At 45.8% G+C, this 17,279-nt stretch overlaps 1 long non-coding RNA gene across 1 annotated transcript; it reads left to right on the forward strand.

Annotated features, from left to right (window-relative positions):
• Positions 1-5,622: 5,622 nt before the first annotated feature.
• Positions 5,623-6,175, forward strand: LOC308152390. The gene is made up of 3 exons (XR_013937335.1): positions 5,623-5,755; positions 5,850-5,917; positions 6,042-6,175. It is a non-coding gene; the product is annotated as an uncharacterized lncRNA (long non-coding RNA).
• Positions 6,176-17,279: the final 11,104 nt, after the last annotated feature.

Below are 17,279 nucleotides of genomic sequence, written 5' to 3' on the forward strand. Positions count from 1 at the left end.
TGCACGCGTCACGACCTAACGCGTCACGACCAGCTGGCACGCGTCACGACCAGCTGGCGACTGTGACGCGTCAGTCTAGTGTTTTTGAAACCTCCGTTTAGCGAAAAGCTTTAATTTGGCTCTACAAGTGTTAATATGTCATTTTATGAAGTTTTAATATGTTTTCAGGCGAGAAAGTAACCATATATATTCACAAAATGTATCCGGTTTATCAAAATAACCCTTATATCTATCTGATCTGACGGTTTTTTTCACAACGTTATTACTTGTCACTTTAAGCCCAGGAGGGAGTTAGCGATTAGCGATGTTTAGCTTAGCTTAGTTTAACAGAAGTATCTTCACTTTTAACATGACTTCCCGTGGTCGTAGAGTGCTGGTCGACGGCTTAAAATGACCGTGTAGACCTGTAGACCTTATCCAGCTATAGTCTTGTGTTTCTACCCCGGGCATAGCCGGTGTTATTCACGGACAAACACTCCTGTTAGAGTGGTTCTAGTACACTGGACATAGGTAACACATAGAGAGGCTTCTCCTCTCTCTCTCCATCCTACACTACACTACACTACGCATCCTATACTACACTACACTACGCTAGCTCGCGGTGTTCGGGTGACAGCCAGGGCGCGTTCGTAAATACGCTCTGGAAATCTGATCAGCACTCACGGAATGCCTCTTGTCCAATCAAATGACTTGGTCCCTTTATGACGTTGAACCCAGTGTGCGCTCCGGGGCTCTCAGAGCGAATTTACGAACGCAGCCTCAAGTTCAATACTCGCGACACACACGGACTGGTCCAGTTTCACTAACCACTGTGTAGAGTAGTAGACGCATCATTTCTACTAACACAGTAATATGACTACATGATCACACTAGTCTAGTCGTGTTTAAGCCCACGTTTCACTCTCTACTCCTAGACACACACTGTCCTAGTCACACACACTCCTAGTCACACACACTCCTAGACACACACTGTCCTAGACACACACTCCTAGACACACACACTCTTTTTTACTACAGTAAACATTGTATCCAAGAAAAGAAAAAAAAATCAAAGTAAACATTGTCAACAAGAATGAAGCCCTGCATTTTTATAACTTTATGGGCCAGTTTCACAGACAAGGCTTAAGCCTAATCCTGGACTAAAAAGCATCTTCAATGGAGATTTTACATTGAAAGTGTGATTTAGTCCAGGACTAGGCTTAAGCCTTGTCTGTGAAACCGGCCCGTCATTTGTTTCTCTCTTAGGCAAGTCTAAAGGTTGTGGTGGTGGTGTGTCAATCAACCAATAATCGTTTAGAACGTGTCAGGACCAGGTGGTGACTGTGACGTCATTCTAGTGCGCTGTGTTTAATCCTCCGCACTTTACTCCACCATTTTGCTCTGCTGCCGCACGACGAAACACCTGCTACACGACACACCTGCTACTACAGAGAACTACTAGAACTACTATTAATATATATATATACACAATTAGTATACATATCAGATAATAGATATGGCATCCTATACTAGCCACAGTGAAATTTTCTTATATCTGTCCAAAGCCCAGGAGGATATGTCTGCAGAGAAGAAGCGTGCTCTCCGGAGAGCAGCTGAGAATTACATGCTTCAGGGTAAGATTTGTTAAATTAACCCATAAAGCAATAAAGTAGTGTACTACTGTAAAAAAACAACAACAACAAAAAACATTATTTAACAAGTCCTGGTCTCTTTTCTCTAATCCTTTTGATGTTGTAGATGGTCTCATGTATTATCGGCCCAAGAAGGGACAGCCACAAAGGAGGGTCATCATGTCAGACGAGGAAAAGGAGAAAGTGCTGACCGAGGTCCATGCCGGTCACTTCGGAGTGAAGCGCATGATTAACAAGATTAATCTGCGCTTCTTCTGGTTTGGCATTGTGAAGGATGTGAAAGACTGGGCAAGCAAATCTATTATTTCTTTAGTTAGTTTTTATGTTTTACAAACAGTAGCAAGATTATATTTTACACACAGATAATATTAATTCATTCACATTTCATTTCAACTTGCACTTTACTGATTGTTTCAAGGTCCGTACCTGCGTGGCTTGCCAGAGGTTTGAGAAGGTGAAGACTGAAGCCCCTGAGCTGAAGAGCATCAAGCCTGTTTCACCGTGGTACATGATTGGTGAGTTCTACACTTTTATATCCCAATTAATTTTTTGGGGTTTGACTTGTTTCCCACCATGCTTTCTTTCAGTATGCTCTTTTAGTGTGAATGTTTTACTTCCGCTTGTCCAATGTTAGAGTATGCCAACACATTTTTCTTGCTAGGTGTGGACCTCATCGGACCGTTCAAGGCCTCATCCAAGAATAGCAATCGCTACTGCCTCACAGCGACAGATTTCTTCACCAAGTGGGTGGAGGCCATTCCTATCCAGGTGTGTTATATCTGTGTTTAGTGTTGTTTTCTCAAATATAATGATCATGACCATGCTTTTTAAAATACTTGAATGTATTGTACTTGAACAGTTCATCACTGTAGCAGTCTCTAGGCCCAGAGGGAGGTCGACACAGAGGAACAGTTGTAGAATAGGCTTTTATTTAACAGTTGCACAGCTCAGCACCGTCACTGACGTGCTGAGCGAGTCTTTTCCCCCCCCGCTGTTCTCCCTTTCGGGACCCGCTCCGTCCGCTGCTGGCAGAGCCCTCGCTCTCGCCCCGCTATTCCGCTCCTGGCTGAGCCCTCGCTCTCGCCCCGCTAGTCCTCCCTTTCGGGACCCGCTCCGTCCGCTGCTGGCAGAGCCCTCGCTCTCGCCCCGCTATTCCGCTCCTGGCAGAGCCCTCGCTCTCGCCCCGCTAGTCCTCCCTTTCGGGACCCGCTCCGTCCGCCCGGCTCCCTGCACCTCACCCCCTTTCGGGGTCTCGTGCGTCCTCGCCGCGGCTCTCTCTCTCTCGGTCTCCCCGTGTCTCCGTGTGGCAGGTACTTCCTGCCCTACTCATCTCCCGAGGGAACAAACACACACAGGTTAAATAGACCAGTGGGACAATGAGTCTGATCACTGACACCTGTCCGTAATCAGCCCATCATTCCCCTCCAATGGCAGTCTAGCTCCCTCTGCAGGCCAGAACGCGCCATGTTCCCCACACACACCATGTATCCCAATTTTCATCTTAAAATGAACATTATAAGTATTAATATAATAGTACCATATCCTGTGTGTATACACTGCTAGGACAAGACGGCAGTGGCAACATCCCAGGCCCTGATAGACATCTTCCACACCCATGGTGCGCCGGAGGTCATCCTGACTGACCAGGGCAAAGAGTTCTGCAACAAGGTCATGTACTTGCTAAAACATATGATCTTGTAACAGTTATGGACATACTTGTATGGACAAAACTAATGACTTCTGTCTTACTTTCTTTTTTAGGTCAACCAGATTTTGTTTGAGAAGTGGGGGATGAAGCACCGGATTACCTCTGCCTACCATCCCCAGACCAACGGACTGGACGAGCGGACCAATCAAACACTCAAGAGGGCTATCGGGAAATCTCTGGATGGGCACCAGGAACGGTGGGAGGACAACCTTAAGTTAATCCTTTTCGCACATAACACCAGCGTCCAGGCCTCCACCAAGTACTCGCCCTACCGCCTGATGTACGGTCGGGAGCCACGGCTGTCCTCTGAGGTATGTCAACTCTTGATATTATTGTTCTTATAATATATAATTTGTTTTGCAAATTGATTCTCAATATAAACAAAAAATAAAACACTAACTCTATGCAAATGTATGTATTGCGTATCTCTATTTGCCTCTCATTTCAGATCACAGGCGACCGTCCTTTTGTGGAGGTGGACGAGATTGATGAAGACACCGCTGCAGACTATCTCCACGCCAGGGCTGAGAAGGATGAGGAGGTCTTTGACGAAGTGAAAGATATTACACAACTATATACTGAACAACCACCTGAGTGACGCTAAGTAACTGCTAAAGCAATAACAATGCCTCAGCAATATACAGAGCTATACTGCACAACAGAGAATTACAATCTCTGCTGCTTCGCTTTTTCTTCAACGATCAAGGTGCGACTCAACGTGGAGAAGGCCCAGGAGAAACAGCGGGAAAGCTACCGGAAGAGGATCAAGAAGGGAACCAAGCGGTTTGAGATCCTCCCGGGCATGGAGGTCCTGAAGAAGAATGAGAGGAAACGTGGGAGACCTGGTGGCACAATGGACCCAGACTGGCCAACTACGTACCGGTAAATGTTAGACTTTTAAGAATATTCAGAATGAGAGGGTGATGTGTGATGTCCAATTTTGCCATTATTAATACATATTTTCTTCAGGGTGACTGAGGTTGGGGACAACAATTTGGTGCAGTTGGAGACCTTGGATGGCCAACAACTGGGAACCAAAACCCCCTATGCCTCAGTGAAGCCTCTGCGGACGAGTAAGTGTAACATACAGTTCACATTTTAAAGTTAATGTAATGTGAAACTGTATTTTTTTTACCACAAGATGTCATTCTAAAATTGTTTTGTTGATTGACTTAAGGATTCCGAGCCTGCCCGCCCACTCAGAAAGCTGTGTCCCATCCACCGGAGCCAGTGTGTTCTGATGACCCTGAACCGCTAAACTCTGAGCCGGAGTGGGACTCACTTCAGGTACACTTAAAAATCCTAGCTTCATTCATTTTAAATAATCAAAATTCCAATGGCTGAGTACTGTAACATGACAGTCCCTTTAACCCAACATCATTATGTTTTTTAGGCACCATCTCAGCTGCTAGATGTCACCATCACAGATGGGGCAGCCTGTGGCGGGGCGGGCCTGTCCAGCTTTACGTAGCGGGTTGGAGGTGCTTAGGCCTTTCGTTCTGACTCCCAATTGTTGGCTGAATGATCTCTCCATTGACAATGCTCAGGCTCTTTTACAGGCTCAACATCCCCATGTAGGAGGCCTCTACGCCACAACGTCCCTCTCCCTCCTCTCCTCCGTGCCTGCATCAACCCAGGGGTTTGTTCAGATTTTAAATGTTTGTTCAAATCACTGGGTTACGGTAAGTAACATCAACTGCGAGGTAGGTACTGTTAACATTTATGACTCCGCTGGTCACGGGTCGACCGAGGAGTTAATTTCTCAAATAACAGGTCTCCTCTCTTTTTCAGGTCCCAAGGTCCTTCTGCAGTGGCCTGATGTCCAGCAGCAGAGAGGCAGCTCAGACTGTGGGCTGTTTGCTATTGCGAACAGTCTCACATGCTGCAGAGGTGAGGACCCAGCAAGCAAGGAATTTGATCAGTCTGATATGCGTGAGCACCTCTTTTCCTGCTTTCAGTATGAGCACCTGAAACCATTCCCCAGCTCCATACGGTGTCCACGCACGGCCCAGTCAGTGTACACTATGGACGTTAGTGTGCACTGCATCTGCAGGAGGACCATCCGACCAGAGCTTCAGGTATCCTGCAGGAGGTGTTTCAAGTTTTTCCATTCGTCTTGTGTGTCAATTAATATTATGTTTCCTAATGAATTTGTTTGTACTGCTTGTAAAGTTGTTTTTTAAGTATTTTCCAGATTGTACACAGATAGCCCTGCTACGTCCTCCGTGAGGGCCCGTTCCCCTGTACATAAGTCCCTGTCCAGCCCTGCTACATCCTCCGTGAGGACCACCTCTACCACATCCTCCGTGAGGACCACCTCTACCACATCCTCAGAGAGGACCACCTCTACCACATCCTCCGTGAGGACCACCTCTACCTCCTCCGTGAGGACCACCTCTACCTCAGGCTACTGCAAGTATGAGCCACAATTACATCATTGTTATTTTTAAATGTTCATATTGATTGTTTCATTACTAATACATTAAATGTATGCTCATTCATTCACACAGCACCAAGATGTTTTGGACAAAATTACATCTGGACAGTTACCTTTCATCCCCATCCACCCAGTACACTGGTAAGTCACATTGAATAGGGATTATTTAGAAATGTGTTTACTCACAAAATGTTATTTTGACTGTACATATCTGTGCTTGTTTGTGTGTTTACACTAACAAGATGGTTATTGCTTACCTCAACAGGAGAGCTGATTGGTGTGATGTTACCTAACCCCCCAGATGTTACCCACCAACCCTCCAGATGTTACCCCCAACCCTCCAGATGTTATCCCCTAACCTCCCAGATGTTACCCCAACCCTCCACCACCACCTCAGACACACCACCACCACCTCAGACACACCACCACCACCACCTCAGACACACCACTACCACCACCACCTCAGACACACCACCACCACCTCAGACACACCACCAGGATGTGGTAGAGGTGGTCCTCACGGAGGATGTAGCAGGGCTGGACAGGGACTTATGTACAGGGGAACGGGCCCTCACGGAGGACGTAGCAGGGCTATCTGTGTATTTATCTGTTCTATTATTGTTGAATTTGTGAATGATATGTTACTCCCTAACTATTATTATATACCTGATTGTAACCTGTACAGTTCTTTTGCAAACGTTAGCCCCCTGAAGTGTTGTGTATTTATATATAAAGTTTATTCTGTTTTCTGAATCAGTGTGGACTCGTGGTGTGTTTGTTCATCGTCTGACATTGGCACGTTTTATTACAATATCAACTACTATACTAGTCCAAAAGTTACATATGACTGTAGTTATCATAACTGTACATGTCCTACTCTAATGGATCTTGAACGAAACGCGCATTTTTTATCAAGTTGAATTGCTGAGTTGCGTTTGCAACTTTATGAGAAAATGATCTGCTGATCAGACCACTCTAACAGGAGTGTTTGTCCGTGAATAACACCGGCTATGCCCGGGGTAGAAACACAAGACTATAGGTCTACAGGTCTACACGGTCATTTTAAGCCGTCGACCAGCCCTCTACGACCACGGGAAGTCATGTTAAAAGTGAAGATACTTCTGTTAAACTAAGCTAAGCTAAACATCGCTAATCGCTAACTCCCTCCTGGGCTTAAAGTGACAAGTAATAACGTTGTGAAAAAAACCGTCAGATCAGATAGATATAAGGGTTATTTTGATAAACCGGATACATTTTGTGAATATATATGGTTACTTTCTCGCCTGAAAACATATTAAAACTTCATAAAATGACATATTAACACTTGTAGAGCCAAATTAAAGCTTTTCGCTAAACGGAGGTTTCAAAAACACTAGACTGACGCGTCACAGTCGCCAGCTGGTCGTGACGCGTGCCAGCTGGTCGTGACGCGTTAGGTCGTGACGCGTGCATACGATTTGGCAGTGCACACGATTTGGCATGACACAGGCAATAAGGCAGAGTGCAGATTTGCAGGGTGTCAATATAGGGGGGAAAGATCATATCATTGGGCTTTTTGCGGATGATATTATAGTTTTTCTTGAACAACCTGACGTATGTTTCCCAAAGCTGATGAACCTATTTGAAATATATGGTTACTACTCAGGATATAAAGTGAACGTAACAAAAACACAAATTCTTACATTTAATTATTCCCCATCCCAACAAATTAGACGTGCATACAACCTAAAATGGAATTCCAAAATAATGACCTACCTTGGTGTAAATATAACCAAAACATTTTCCAGCCTGTTTGAAGCTAATTACAACAAAATTGATGACAATATTCGAAAGGATGTAGAAAGGTGGTCTACTCTTCCTTTAGACTTCAGTGCCAGAATACAAACTGTTAAAATGAATATCCTGCCTAGGCTGCTGTATTTCTTCCAGTCTCTTCCAATCGATGTCCCCCAAAATAAATTTGTAACCTGGGACAGAATGATTTCTAGATTCGTTTGGAATAGCAACAGACCAAGAATAAAATTTACGACGCTTCAGCTACCTAAGAGTAAAGGGGGAATGGCTTTACCAAATCTCAGGGAATACTTTTATGCAGCTCAGCTCAGACCTTTGGCCTGCTGGTGTAGACCCGATTATGAATCTAGATGGAAAGATATGGAAAGGGAAGTGCAGGGTCATCACGTTCAGGCCTTGGTGGGGGATAGAAATTTGGTGAGGGCTCTGAGAGGTGCGATGGATCCAATAGTTGCATTTACACTAGAAGTCTGGAAGGCGGTAGTAACAAAATACAAATTAAAGAGAGGGGTCCACGCGCTGAGGTGGTTTGCATACGATTCCAATTTCAAACCAGGGGTGTATGATTCAACTTTCAAAGAATGGGTGCGAAAGGGCATGACGGCAATGTGTACGGTTTCAGAGAAGGGTGAATTGAGGAGTTTCCAGGATCTACAGACGGATTATGGTATTCTAGACAGGGATTATTTTAGATACATGCAATTAAGACACTATTTTGTTAAAACGATAAAATTGAATGCAGATGAATCTTTAGATACTGTGACTGGGGTGATTGTGGATGCATACCAGCAGAGGGGGTCTCGGATCATCTCTGCTTTCTATCAGGCTTTGGGGGGAAGCAGGGGGGACTCGACTCTTTACACAAAAGCAAAATGGGAAGCGGAGTTGAAAATCCAAATATCAGAGGAAGAATGGTTTCAAATGTGTGAGACGCAATTTACATCCACAAACTCATTAGTATGGAGGGAGTTCTGCTGGAAGAACCTGACTCGCTTTTTCATAACACCCAGAATAAAGAGCAGGCAACTTGGCGTACAGCAACAGTGCTGGAGGATGTGTGGGTACATGGAGGCTGACCACTCACACATTTTCTGGAACTGTACAAAGATAAGGCCATATTGGGAGATGGTTAATGCAGTGATCAAAACTATTATGGGATATGGAATCCCAAATACCTGCCCGGTGATGTATCTTGGGAACATTAAAGATGTTGTGGGGGGAGGCGATCTCTATCTGACTAAGGTTTTGCTTGCAGCTAGTAAGAAAGCTATAACCAGGAATTGGCTTAATGTGAACGCCCCGAAACAGGAACAGTGGCTGGAAATTGTACAAGATATTTTTGTTATGGAAAAGTTGACATACGTTCTGAGAATCCAAGAAAACTCATTCAATAGGAAATGGGAAAAGTGGAATATTTACAGAGTTGACACCTAAGAGTAAGCTGTGCATTTTATTATGTGTATCTCCAGACAACTAGTGTGTATATTGTTGTTTATGTGTTGTGTTGTCAATGTTTCATGAAAACTCAATAAAAACATAAGTGTGAAAAAAAAAAGTAAGCTACGGAGCTACGAGGAGACAGAAAAGTTTGACACTAAAGAAAAATCAGACAACGTCATGAAAGTAAACATAGCATCGGTGACATGTTACGGATGCGGAGGCCAGGGACACATAGCAAGAGAGTGTCGTCAGAAAGGAACCAGTGTAGCTCAGAAGAGAGGCAGTGGAGCTAAGTGGTGCAGCTACCATAGAAGCTCTACACACAGCGATGAAACATGTCGCAAAAAACCCCAGCAGAAAGATGATGCAAAACAGACTGCGGACAGACGAGAAGGTGAGGAAGAACATACTTTTGTATTCACAGTCAGTCAAGGATTCCTCCCAGACACTATTAGAAGAAACGGACTAATGGTAGACTGCGGAGCTACATCCCACATCATAACAGAGGAAAACAAGTTCACGAGATTTGACGAGACCTTTGACCCGAAGTCACACTACATGGAACTAGCTGACGGAACCAGGATGAACAACGTGGCAGTGAAACGGGGCGATGCAGAGGTGTTCTTACAGGACTCAGAAGGAAGATGCGTCGGAGTCACACTGAGGAATGCGCTATTCATACCATCCTACCCACAGAGCATACTCTCCGTACAAGCAGCCACAACTGATGGAGATAAGGTGACCTTTCAAGAAGGACAGAACATGCTCATCAACAGAGATGGAGCCGTTTTCCGCATAGAGCAGTATGAGAGACTGTACTACTTGGAAACGGTAAATGATGAAACATGTGTTGATTATTCAGTAAATGATATGATGTCCAGAGACAAAGTGAACTTGACTTGTGATGTAAAAACATGGCATGAAATTATGGGTCATTGTAATGTAGATGATGTGTTGAAATTACCAAAGGTGGTAGAGGGTAAGAAGATCACAGGTAACACTAAGATAGACTGTAGTGTCTGTACTGAAGGGAAATTTACCAACATCAGAAATAGGAAACCTGACGCAAAAGCTAGTGCACCCCTAGAGTTAGTACATACTGACTTAGCAGGTCCTATTGACCCAACTTCTCAAGATGGACATAAATATGCGATTGCATTCACAGATGATTTCTCAGGGGCAGTGTCAGTTTATTTCCTTAAAAACAAGAGTGAGACAACATTAGCAACTGAAAGATTCCTTGCAGACAGTGCACCATATGGCCAAGTCAAGTGCATAAGATCAGATAATGGTACGGAATTCACAAGCAATTATTTTCAGTCACTGTTAAGAGATAGAGGGATAAGACATGAGACATCGTGCCCCTTTTCACCTCATCAAAATGGCACCGCCGAGAGACAGTTTAGGACATTATTTGAAATGGGAAGGTGCCAATTACTAGAGAAGGGATTACCAAAGGTACTGTGGCCTTATGCTGTAAAAAATGCAGCTCACATCCGAAATAGATGCTACAACGAAAGGACCAACAATACCCCTTACTTCATGTTAACAGGACAGAAACCCAATCTGTCAAAAATGTGGGTGTTCGGCTCAGAGTGTTATGCGTATAAACACGATCATAAGAAGCTTGACCCCAGATGTGAAAAAGGGATATTTGTGGGGTACAGCAAAAACAGCCCGGCATACCTAGTATACAAACCACATACAGGAAAGGTATCAAAACACAGACTAGTAAAATTCATTAGAAAGAACAGTGCGGAACAACATACTCAAACTGATGAGGATGATACAGAACTCCAGACACATAATGGCAGAACATCTGGTAGTGAGAACAGCACTCATGTGCCACTCCAACAGGGTGAAGAGAGCACAGGGAGTCAGGTTCTAGAGGGGAGTGATGAGACTGTAAATACAGATACAGACGAACATGATGAAAACAATGCAGATTCACAACCTAGTCATAGTGAAAAGCATCGCTATCCAAAAAGAGACAAGAGGGCCCCAGAATACTTAAACGACTACTCATCAGACTTTACAGATGAGGACGTAACCAATACAAGTGTTGATTATTGTTACAGGGCGGTATGTGGAGTCCCTCAAACCTATAGAGAAGCCCTGAGGTCACCAGAGGCACCCGGATGGGAACGAGCGATGAATGAAGAGATCGACTCACTGAAAGAAAATGACACTTTTGAGCTGACCAGGAGCAGCCTGGGTGAACAGGTAGGGATCACGCCTCATCTCACATCACAACACTTTCAGACTGTTAGAGTAGACATGGAGGCCCTGCACAGACCTACCCATAGCTCCCAAGGCAGGAGCAGATCTGACAGGACTGGATAGGCATAAGCTAGGCCGTGTCCAGAAACATAGGCCCCTACTCCCCAGAGTTGTATAGATCTGAAAGGACTGGATAAAGGTCTAAGCAAGGTGTCTAGGAGATTCCACCTATTCTGTCATAGGGCATGTTTTAGTAACCAACATCTTGTTTTATAGCTTACCCCAACGCTAATGCTAGCCCTCTACTACTCATTGTAGTGTTTGATCACTTGGTAGTGATGTAATTTTCTTTGTTAGACTAGCTGTGAAAAAGGAAATGACAGTCCTGCTTTATCAGATTCAGATTAGCTTCAGAGCAAAACCCAAATACCCAAACACCATCATGTTCTACCAGCTTAACCTCCATCTAGACCTCTTACACTTACTTACTAACCCTAACCCAGAACCAAGGTCCATCTAGGACTGACTCTTACTTACTAACCCTAACCCAGTACCAAGGGCCGTATAAGTAAAGTATTGATGTTATTCCTCCAGTTGTTTCAGCCAACAACTGTCTTCAGCCTCAATGACCCCAAGTGTCACATTATGAGGTCTGATTACCACAGCTTGCATGACCCAAACCTCAAAGAGTATCACCACCAGAAGGACAGGCATGACAAGCTGAAGAAGCAGAACTTCATCACGCAAGATGACAATGTAAGTGTGACGTTTATTACGCCTTACCGTTGTGAGGTGAAACTGAACTTAATGATGTCAGAAGTGATTGAGGTGACAGGATACACTTTAATCAGACCATATTCACTTCTCACACACTGTGGTCTCTTCCCAAGGTTGTCTGCTCAGTGAAGGAGTACAACACCTTCAACGAGTACCTGGACACCGTTAAAACGGACAAAACACAGATGGTAATGTTCTAAAAGAAACTTTTTTTTAAGATCACACATGAAGTAATTAGAACATATTCGTACATATCGTTTTAAAATATGCAAATGCAGTATAGTAGTGTGTTCTTTATCATATTCCAGCGGGGACACATGAAGGATCTGGTGAAGCTGCAAGAGGAAGGCCAGGCTGCTGAGAACTTCACTCTGGCCGACATGACTGACTTCCTGTTGGAGAAGGGAGAGAAGAGCCTGAAGCAGCTCCAGTCAGCCAGTGACTCTAGGTGGGCAGATTGTACATCTGTGACGTCACATTCCAGCTGGGTTGGATGATGAAAACATGGATAGAATCTGTTTAGCCACATAAGAAAGTATTTCGAAATGTTCAGTAAATTATTTGTTGAATTCAGTGCTAGGGACAGAGAGGGACAGAGAGATGGCCTGCAGACTGCATCAGGTGTCCCACAGAGAGAGGACGTTACCCAGCTGGTAGGGAGTCAAGGAGAATGCACACAGTCAGAGAGTTGTTAATTAGAGTGTCAGTGACAAACATAATTAGTTGATAAGGACATGAAAATGACAGTTCCTCTTCTGCAATGTGTTTGTGACCGTGTGGTCTCGTGTGGTATTTAAACTCCTGTTCTGATCCAATGCAACGTAAGGCGCGAACTCGGCTCCAACTGATAGAAAAGGAGGTAAAGCAGGAGGTCAACAAGGCCAAGTACCAGAAGGAGGCCAGAGACCAGCGGGATAGCAAGGTCAAATGTTTTACACTTTTATACTTTACAAAGCTCCCAAACACAAACAGCACTGTCCAGTTTCAATAATTCAGAAATGTATGGAATGATGTAACCAACACGTCTGTTTTAAGCCATGGAAGCTGTACAAATGTCAACGTTTTACCCTAGAAATTGACAACAAAGCCTTAGCATCTTTGTACTTGTCCCAAGAAGGATGATTGAATTGACAATCCAAATCAATAACCTTGTTTTTACCTTGGACATATCCAAATAATGTTCCTCCTCACAGAAAAAGAATCAGTACCAATATGGACCCTTTCAGCAGAGGAAAGTGCAGGAGATGCAAAATAGCATCAAGGAGTATAAGAGGATGACAGAGGCCTGTCGCCGTGGGAGCAGGCTCCTGGACAAAATATGTAAAACGCCACAACTTGGTAAGATTTCACATGAAGTCATGGGATTTGGGCTTGAAAGTTTAAAATACAACGTGAAATCAACATGTAAAACCAAATCACATCAATGACCTATAATCTTTGATTTGTGTTTGAATTGAAGCCCCTGTTCATCAGACCGCTCCTCCAGCTCCTCAGCCAGAGGCAGGTAAGTCGTCAACAAGCTTAGACAGCTGAGGGCAGTTGTCAGGTGCGCTGTCCTGGACCACTTGGGCACGACGGGTGTCAGGAAGCAGCTCGCCAAGGCAGTCAAGGCTGAGCTGAAACCGGAGGCGTCAGCGCGAGGGCAATGCCAGAATCGCCTCCGGCATGTTGAGGTGCATTTCTCGGGTTGTGAACCCGTTCCGACCCAGCGAGGAGCCGGTGGTCAGGCTCCTTGGGGGGAGTCAAGATGACGAACAATCAGAGGAGCTGAACGCTGGAAACCTCGAAACAGGATTGTGATCGCGTTCGTCGCAAGTGTTCTGGAGGAGGTGAAGGAGCAAGTCACCGTCTGGATGTACCAGGTCCGCCCTCCAGCTGTTAGAGTTGCCTCTGCGAAGGCCAGTCAAACAGCCTTGGACGTGGTGACCAGTATCCTGGAGGGGGTGAAGGACCATGTGACCCAGGGTGACATCGGACTTGGAGAGGGAACTCCAGTGCCGTCTGTCAGCCAATCAGAGGAGGCCAGGCTCCAGCCGGAGCTAGACGACGCACATCCAGGGACCTGGATGCCGTCCCATAAGATGGACGACATCGTGGCAGGCTTCATGGACACGGTGTTCGACAACACACTGGACCAGGACCTCGTTGCCTCTTCAAAGGCCAGTCAAACAGCCTTGGATGTGGTGACCAGTGTTCTGGAAAGGGTGAAGGACGATGTGAACCAGGGTGACATCGGACTTGGAGAGGGAACTCCAGTGCCGTCTGTCAGCCATCTGTCAGAGGAGCTAGACGACAGACATCCAGGGACCTGGATGCTGTCCCAGAAGATGGACGACATCGTGGCAGGCTTCATGGAGACGGTGTTCGACAACATACTGGACCACGATCTCGTACCCCTGCAGGAGCCCGGCACGTCGGTCTCACAGGACCTCCCTGTGCCCCCGACAGACGGAGAGGCATCAGAACCTTCCTCCTCACCAGCCAGTTGTGTGGAACACGACCCCGGGGTCGCCCCAAAGAGGGTGAGAATCCACACCATCTTCAGGAACCCCCTTTACTTCCTGACTGAGCAGTCAAGCAGTCCGTCCTCCTATGATGGAGAATCCTCCACCACCTCAGAGAAGAAGGCCCTGAGGCAGACTGGCTCAGAGGAGGACATGCGGGCGTCTGTTCAGGACACCGTCATTCAGCCCAGACCCCCCGCCTCAGACCCTGCTGCACAGCGGGGCGCCTCTACGAGGAGGAGAACCGTCTCCAGGACGCTTTACAAACGGAAAAGATAGAGTAGTAATAATAAAAAGAAACAAAAAAGAAACAAAAGAAAGTATAGGGATCTTATTGATTTTTTGATTACTAAATCAAAATCTAAGTGTCTTTGTAGGACAATCTATTCTGTATACTGAAATTACACCTAGATTTCGGAAAACAACTACCCATACGCCGAAGAAGAACCATTTTACACCTGCTGTTATGATATTCTATTTTCGTATAGTCAGAGTAGCACTGACACCTCTGGGTACACTTCCTCTGATGGCTCCCAGAGTGCCAGGACTACCACTGCCAGCTGTGGCTTGGCCTCATCTCAGGCAGCAACACAGAGGGGCACAATGGATGTGATCTGCTCTTATGCTGGTGCGTTGTTCAACATTGGTGTGAGGAAGGCCATCCTGCTTCTACTTCTACTTCTACTTCTCCTCTTGACTTTCGGCTTTTGGTGCTTGTTTCCTCTATTGACCATCCAGACTCAGAACCCCAGCACGTTTGTCATCACCCTGCCTTCCAAGGAAATGGAAAGGCAAACTTCATTCATTGTTTAACAGATTTAATTGTCAGAAAAGTAAGTGTTGTGTCCACACATAGGGTTAATTGGGGATACTCGGGGTTTGATTTCTTGTCACTATTGTGTTTCATGTATGATCGATTGCTCTTGGATCGTGATGTGAAGCCTAAGTGATGTGCCTATATCTGTGATGTATTGCTCCTGTCTGTGGTTGATTTGTCAAGTAAAGAACACGGTGACGCTATGCAGTTGTGTGTTGTGTGATCCTTACTCCAAACATAACAGTAAGCATCAGTCGAATGATGCGCCAGGCTGTTGTTGTTGTTGTTGTTGTGCAACTAAGTTGTTTTTGTTTGAAGAACAAATGGGTCAGATTATTCTCATTCCTCCAACGGATTTCGGGTCAACAGTCATGTTACGCCGTAGTCCTCGCTTGAGTGGGTACTACCAGACGGACGAAGACGGTAACGGCAGCGTGCTCTCTTACAAAGAGAGCCCTGTGAGATACAAAGAGACACAGAGGAAGAAGAGACAGGCAGTGGCCCCCTCCAGTATGACCCCAGCACCTGCTACTGTTCTGGCCCCAGCCCCGGCCGTGCCCCCCAGGGTGAGTCTGGCCCCAGCCATGCCCCCCAGGGTGAGTCTTCCTCCCCCAAGCCTGCACACGTCCAGTGAGGGCCTCTCCAGTCAGTCAAGCCACCGATCCCAAAGCCAGAGTAGCACTGACACCTCTGGGTACACTTCCTCTGATGGCTCCCAGAGTGCCAGGACTACCACTGCCAGCTGTGGCTTGGCCTCATCTCAGGCAGCAACACAGAGGGGCACAATGGATGTGATCTGCTCTTATGCTGGTGCGTTCTATATCGTGGAGCTCCGCCCCATAGGGGAGCTCTGCTCCTATTGGTTTACCCCGCTACCTAAAGTAGCCAATGACTGAATTTTTCAATGCCTGCGCCCGCCCTGGGGTGCTATATAAAGGGGCGTCCTTCGATCCCTCATTCTCCCAAAAATGTCAGCACGGGTTTATATCTGAGACTGAGAAGGACGACTACTGAGACTGGAGAACCCGCCAGACTTTTCCCTTCAAGATATGGATCGTCCGCCGCCTATGAAGAAGTTCCTCCGGGACGCCTGCTGCTGCGACTTCCAAGCAGCGGAGGATAAGCACGACTACTGCCACGTCTGCCTCGGCCCCGAACATGCATGGCAGATACATTGATACATTTTATTGTTTTTTTCGGGGTCAGAAGAAGAATTGCTACTGTTCCACAAGTATGTCAACTCCACAAATGAGAACATCAGATTGAGTATTGATTACAGTCAAACAGAAATTAATTTCCTTAATTTAAAAATCATCAAAACTGACAAAGGGTCACTTCATACCACTATTTACAGAAAGACCACAGACCGCAACACCATCCTTAGAGCGGATAGTTTTCACCCCTCCAGCTTGATCAAAAATATACCATTTGGGCAATTCCAAAGGCTGCGGCGCATCTGTGACAGGAAAGAGGACTTTGAGGAAAAGGCATGGGATATGCATCAAAGGTTCCAACAACGGGGCTACCAACCCAGCCTTCTTGATCAATCCCTCACCAAAACCAAAGCTCTGGAGAGAGCTAACCTCCTCAGACCATCACACCGAGCCCAAAAACCCAAACAGATCTATTTTGTCACTCGATACAGCAGGGAGGCGGCTCGCATCAACAACATCATAAAAAAGAACTGGAGCATCATAGAAAGTGACCCAGCTTTGCATGATGCACTCCCAGAGCCCCCGTCTGTCTCATACCGACGCGCACCCACCCTCAAGGACAAACTGGTGCATAGTGACATGGTGCCTAAAACCAAACAGCATTGGCTATCAGCCCCTGAAGGCCATTACCAGTGTGGACACTGCAATTATTGTCAACACATGATCAGAAAGAACCAAGCACTTCACAGATACAAGTGGCTTCAGGTACCAGCTAAAGTCTTTTTCCAACTGCAACA

The sequence above is a fragment of the Nansenia antarctica genome (genome assembly GCF_963989245.1).
Source record: "Nansenia antarctica genome assembly, chromosome: 3".
NCBI lineage: Eukaryota > Metazoa > Chordata > Actinopteri > Argentiniformes > Microstomatidae > Nansenia > Nansenia antarctica.